We start from the raw sequence: 7,159 nt of genomic DNA, 5'->3' as shown, positions 1-7,159 counted from the left end.
CTTCTTCTTCTTCTTCTTCTTCTTCTTCTTCTTCTTCTTCTTCTTCTTCTTCTTCTTCTTCTTCTTCTTCTTCTTCTTCTTCTTCTTCTTCTTCTTCTTCTTCTTCTTCTTCTTCTTCTTCTTCTTTTTTCACTTTTTTTATTAGATATTTTCTTTATTTACATTTCAAATGCTATCCTGAAAGTTCTTTATACACTTCCGTTGCCCTGCTCCCCTACCCACCCACTCCCACTTCTTGGCCCTGGCATTTCCCTGTACTGGGGCATATAAAGTTTGCAAGACCGAGGGTCCTCTCTTCCCAATAAGGCCATCTTCTGCTACACATGCAGCTAGAGACATGAGCTCTGCGGGTACTGGTTAGTTCATATTGTTGTTCCACCTATAGGGCTGCAGACCCCTTCAGCTCCTTGGGTACTTTCTCTAGCTCCTCCATTGGGGACCCTGAGTTCCATCCAATAGCTGACTGTGAGCATCCACTTCTGTGTTTGTCAGGCACTGGCATAATATATCTGGAGGATATCATCCTCAGTGGGGTAACCCAATCACAAAAGAAGTCACTAGATATGCACTCACTGATAAGTAGATATTAGTCCAGAAACTTAGAATACCCAAAATACAATTTGCAAAACACGAGAAAACCAAGAAGAAGGAAGACCAACATGTGGATACTTCATTCCTCCTTAGAATAGGGAACAAAATACCCATGAAAGGAGTTTCAGAGACAAAGTTTGGAGCTAAGATGAAAGGATGGACCATCCAGAGACTGGCTCATTCTTAACAAGGTAATATTTTCTGATATTTTGTCCTTTCTTCCCTTTAATCCACTTGTGGTTATTTGAGAATAACTTTTTCAGGGTCAATGGAAGCAGATTATGCTGGACATATATCGCATGTCCTGAAGTCCTAAACTAGTATCACTTTGTGTTCTGTTGTGTGGTCCATGTCCCTTAGTGACAACTTTGGAAAAAGTGTTACATAAAATGTCACAAGGGGTCCAAACAAAAATATAAATAAAGACATCATACAAATCTACTTTGGTGGAAAAAAAGACTGTTGTAAAACTACAGAAAATTTCCATTAAATTTACCATGAATCTACAATAGAATGTCAATGAATACATGCCTATCTTAATTTGAATTTATTTGAAAAAAAGGAAAAAAAATTAAAGAGAGTTGTACATTAAAATTCACTAGTTAGAACGACCAAGATAAACAATAGTGAGTTTTTTTGTGTGTGTGTTTTGTTTTGTTTTGTTTGCCTTGCTTAGAAAATTGAAGATTTTGTATTTATTTCATCTTTTAACCAATAATGTTAGTTTCAAAACCTTTACATTTATTGTTTTGGTTTTTTTTTTCTTCTTGACTGAATCTCAAATGTACTGGGAACTCTCTCAACTGGTAACATTCTATCAAATGTCAAAGTGACATAACCAGAAAAATGAAGCAATATTTTATGCAGAAAATTTCCAAAAGAAGTGAAATTTATTCCAAAGCAAATGGAAACATTTGACTTCTTTGTGCTACAATGAGAACAAACTGCTCTGCTCTTGTTAACTTCAAGTTTTTATTAATCTTAATGTAATCCTCAAATTTTATTTTTACTTCAGTTCTGCATAAACCTACATGTTAAGTTTTAAAGTTAAACATCACAATTCAAATTACTGTAGCTTTCTATGAGTTTATTTTGTATAAATGCTTTCAAATGTACTTGTGAATGTTAGAAATCTACTTTGAAATAGGTCATTACTATCTAAAAGTGCATAGTATGTGCATATGTACACTGATGTTTTTTTCTCTGGTGTTATCCATATTCTTGTTATCCAAGAGGATCAGGAGGAGATTAGTGTTTGAATTATGCCCAAAGTACCAGAGACACAAGAGAAAAATACTTTAAAATCCATGGGATATTCATACACATGTCTCTTACAAAAGTTCTATGTTTCAAATTCATTTACATATGACTTAAAAGGAAACATTTTATTCATGTTAGACTTTGAAAAGTCTAACCGTATGAACAGTTTGTACTACGGTACATGAATGTGGTCACATTTTGACAATTTTGCTAGTTTTAATAACTGACACTTAGTCCCCAGTTTTTTCACAGACTAACCTCCTCCAGTTTTGGCCAGGATGGGTCATTTGGTTTCCCTGTTTCAGTTTGTATGCTGGTTGATTTTCTGCTCCTATACATTGAGAACTTTTCTTGTTTGTGGCATGCAATCTGCTGTTAAACTGTAGAGAAATGAGATTTAAGGCTTGGGATTCATGCAACTTATGTCCAGAGAAATAGTTGTTTGTAAGCTTGGAAGCCTGAGGCGGAGAGCACAGTGAGACAAGCCTGGGCACGCCCAGGCAGGCCACTGTAGGAACATTCCTGGGACTGAACCAAATGTTCCTCTGACCCGCCCCTCAGGTCTCCTAGCATTCCTGCCTTTGCACGTACCATCATGCAAATGTGTACGTTTAAATGAGCCAATCATGGATAACCGTGCCAATTCTTGCTAGCCTCTCCCCCTCCCCCTATAAAAACCCCTAGCTTTCAAGCCATGAGGTCGGCACCTCTGCCTCCTGCATGAGGTATGTGCTGGCCTGGAGCTCCGCCATTAAACTACCTCATGCTTTTACAACAAGAAGGCCTCTCGTGTTTCCTGGGAAATCCTGACTCTTGTGACTTCGGGGGTCCCCGAAAATGGGGGGTCCTACAAAACCAGTACAACTCAAAGGTATCAATGATATGTTCAGAAGTTGTACCTGCTTCTCCTTAATAGTAAATTCGTTGTTGATTTAAAACAGATTGTTTTGTTTGACTTGCTTTTGTCTTTAATACAAGACTTTAAGGTAATCTATACTTCCCAAACTAAATTTTGGCAGTAGTTTCTCAACAAGTCTTAACTTCAATAGTAATTCTGGACCCATTTCCAACACATCTTGCCTCATTCCCGTGGGAGAGGTAGTTTTGACTTAGTGCTGCTGAAAATTTCAGGAAAATATAATCCTTTCCCCCCTTTTATTCTTTTATCACATAATACATCCCAACTGCAGTTTCCCCTCCCCTTATGTCTCCAGGTTCCCCCTCCATCTCATCTCTCTCCTCCCTCCTCAGCTCCAATCCTCCTTTGTTTTCCTTCAGAAAAGACCAGGCCTGCCAGGGATATCAATCAAAAGTAGTAGTTTACAGCATGGCAGTCATTTACCTTTATTTTCCTTTAAACCTGTGAGTTCTTTCATTCTTAGACAAAGAGAGTAATGATGCTACAGTCTGATTCTGAAGAGCACATTGCCTTTATGATTGCTACTTTGATTTATAGATTCTCATCACTTCCTTTCTGTTTCTGAGACTCACTTTGCTTCTATCTGTTTCTGTCTCTGCCTTTGTCTCTGTCTCTGTCTCTGTCTCTGTCTCTGACTCGGTCTCTTTTTCTCCCTCTCCCTGTCCCTGTCATTTTCCCTCAAACTTTTGTATCAGTTTTCTAATTCTGCAATTGCTGTCCCTTGATTCATTTTTATTTTGATTATGGGATATCATTATCTTTTCTTCTTTCTTCTTTCTTCCTTTCTCTCTTTCTCTCTCTCTCTCTCTCTCTCTCTCTCTCTCTCTCTCTCTCTCTCTCTCCTCCTTCCTTCCTTCCTTCCTTCCTTCCTTCCTTCCTTCCTTCCTTATTTTGGGGATGGGGGATTTGTTGTTGTCATAGTTGAATACTGGACATAGTATTATTATTTTTATAATATATATTCTAAGAATTTTTTGTTTGTGACATAAGTATAAGAATGACAGAAAGTGTGTAAAATAAAGATGTCATAAAATCTTTAATAACTACTGTATAATAACTACTGTTAATTTTTGGCCAATAAACCTAACATGGCCTTTTATGAAAATAAGAAAAGTGTATTTGGTTTGAAATCAGCAAAAGAGTTGACAGTTCCAGTGCCTTATTACAATTTGATTTCCTATTCAAAATATAATCACAATACTTTCTCTAGTTATTCTTGTTTACCTTGCAAGTCCTTTGAAATATTATGCTTTTGAGTATTTCAACTTTATAGCTTTGTATTTATATGGTATTATATTTCAATTAGTCTCAAAACCCACTATAAATTCTTCCTCATCAATGCTATAATGTTGGAAATGGTTGCATACGCATATAGTTTCAGGAGAATTGTCACATTAAAAATATCATACAATATTTGAATATTAATTACTTTAATTATTCAATCATAACAATTCAAATGATTATTTGTTAATTTAAGTTTTTCCTTTCAATTTTTAACAATTTTACATGAATATAATGCATTTTGTTTATTTTCACTGATTGCCTTCATCGCTTCCCCCACTTCCAATGAACTGGTTCTTTCCAATAAGTCTTCTTCTTACTTGCTTATTTTTGAAGTTTTTGATATTTTGTGATGATGCACAGTTTATAAAGGATTACTTACATGAGCATTAGGGCTTATTTACACTTCAGTTTCCTTTTCTGCTTTATTTATTCATTTATTTATTTTTTATTTTGGGGGAGGTAGAGCCATACTATGTAGCCAAGGATGCCTTGAATTTTCCAATGTTAATGCTAATAATTGTAGCCCAAGCTAACTCTAAACTCATGGTCCCGGTTCTCCTTCAGCCTCCTAAGTGGTGGGAATGCAGTCACATGTAGCCATGCCTAGCTTTTCTTTTCAATGATGTTTCTGTAAAGTCACAAGTCTAACATTCAACATTCCCCAACTACTTTTGTATGAAGAATATACTCTCACCTGAATTCCACTTGCTTCTCATAATTAAATTATGCTCTTATTTATATATGTATTGATAACATGATTAAATTTCATCAGTACTAGTTTCAAACTGACTGGATAAATTTAAGGATGACAAAGTAATTTAGGGTTGATGTAATTTAGTTTTACGTTTCCTAGATAGAAGAGTATGCTGGGTTTGAGTGATGCTGTGGTGAAGGGATTAATGATTTTGATGAAATGCATGTAGAGTATTAAAGGACAAGAGACAGAAATAAAGAACTAGAAAATTCAATGCCATGAATATTTATTAAGTGTGCATTAAGTATTTATTAATTTCTCATAAATCATTTGAGGCTAAGTTAAAAAAAATAGGTCAAGAAAAAGAATGGAATGGTTAGGAAGCTCTGATACCAAGTACACCCACATATTGAACTTACATGTTAACATGCAATGTTCCTATGCTTAATGGTTATGAAGTACCACAATAAATAGGAATGGAATTATGTGTGGGTTATAATGCCAGTTGTCTCAGGTTTATTATCTATATTTTGAATGTCAGACCTCATCATACTAATGGCAAAAGAAAAGGGAATATTCTATATGTAAATTTTGTGGTACTTAAATTTACTTTATTTTGAAATGTCCATTAAATTAACTGCATTTTGTAAAATGTATTGGGTCTCCTGTGATAACAGTCTACACATAGAAAAAAGTAGAAAATTATTAATTCTAATTCTTCTATGAGAATGAAATTACATGTTAACTTAGTGAACATTTTGTGTGCCTTTACGTGATTGACAAATAAGTATGTGCAGCCATGAGTGGCACTGCAGTAGTGGAGCAGAGCCCAGAGTTCAGAGTTCTTCTCAATCTATTTAAAAACAGTTGTTAACCCAGAGGGCTTTCAGTTTCTCACTCAAGCAGAGTTGTCATAGAGCATCTGTGAGTCTAGCCTCAGATGCGATGTAATATGAGTAAGAATCCAATAGAATTCAGTTACAAAGAAAAGATAACAGTACCTGTTTCTATTTTCAAAATAACCTACAAAACATATCTCTTAGGAAATAAATAGAATATATATATATATATATATATATATATATATATATATATATATATATATAAGCCTATCTAAGCAAAGGCAGTATAATAGAAGTAAAAACCTGAGGCCAAGATTCTATAGAAGTGAACTGAAGAGTGCTACTTCTGATATTTCCCTGGGATCTGAAAGCCCAAGCAGTTGATATTGTCCATCTAAAGAAATCTCAGGTAGTGCTGGTAAGTACAAAGGTACCATGATGAATTTAAAACAAAAACAAAACAAAAAAAAAAAAACCACAGCCCTCACCCTGGGTACCAGGAAAAAGAAAATGAGAGGCTAGAAACTCTTCAGGTAAGCCAATGTATTAGTTAAGGTTTCTATTGGTATACTAAAACACGATGACCAAGGAAGTTATAGAAGAGTTTATTTGGCTTATAATGCCAGTGGGAAACTAGTCCATGAGGGTTGAGCAGAGGTACTAGGTGGCAGGTGGACATAGCCACAGCTGAGAGTTCAGATCTTAAACTGTAATTCACACACTGATTGAGTACATTAGAAAGGAAATTGATTTTTGAAACCTAAATTCTCGGACCTCACTGATTTACTTCCTCTAGAAAGTCAACACTTACTTTTTATTAGATATTTTCTTCATTTACATTTCAAATGTTATCCCCAAAGCTTCCTGTACCCTCCCACCCACCCTGCTCCCCAACCCACCCACTCCCACATCCTGTCCTTGGCATTCTCCTGTACTGGGGCATATGATCTTTGCAATACCAAGGGCCTCTCCTCCCAGTGATGGCCAACTAGGCCATTCTCTGCTACATAGGTAACTAGAGACACAGGTCTGGAGGGGTACTGGTTAGTTCATATTGTTGTTCTTTTTATAGGATTGAAGACCTCCTTAGCTCCTTGGGTACTTTTTCTCGCTCCCTCATTGGGGGCCCTGTGTTCCATCCAATAGATGGAACTATGAGACTGTGAGCATCCACTTCTGTATTTGCCAGGCATTGGCATAGGCTCACAAGAGACAGCTATGTCAGGGTCCTGTCAGCAAAATCTTTCTGGCATATGCACTAGTGTCTGAGTTTAGTGGTTGTATATGGGATGAAACCCCGGGCGGGGCAGTCTCTGGATGGTCTTTCCTTCTGTCTTAGCTCTGAACTTTGTCTCTGTAAATCCTTCCATGTGTATTTTGTTCCCCATTCTAAGAAGGAATGAAGTATCCACACTTTGGTCTTCTGTCTTCTTGGGTTTCATGTGTTTTGCAAATAGTGTCTTGTAGTGCATTCTAAGTTTCTGGGCTAATATCTGCTTATCGGTGAGTACATACCATGTGTGTTCTTTTCAGATTGGATTACCTCACTCAGGATGATATCCTCCAGAT

Source organism: Mus pahari, chromosome 5 (assembly GCF_900095145.1).
Source record: "Mus pahari chromosome 5, PAHARI_EIJ_v1.1, whole genome shotgun sequence".
In the NCBI taxonomy this organism is placed as follows: Eukaryota; Metazoa; Chordata; class Mammalia; order Rodentia; family Muridae; genus Mus; species Mus pahari.
The sequence above is the reverse complement of the archived record's forward strand: the minus strand, read 5'-3'. Positions refer to the sequence as shown.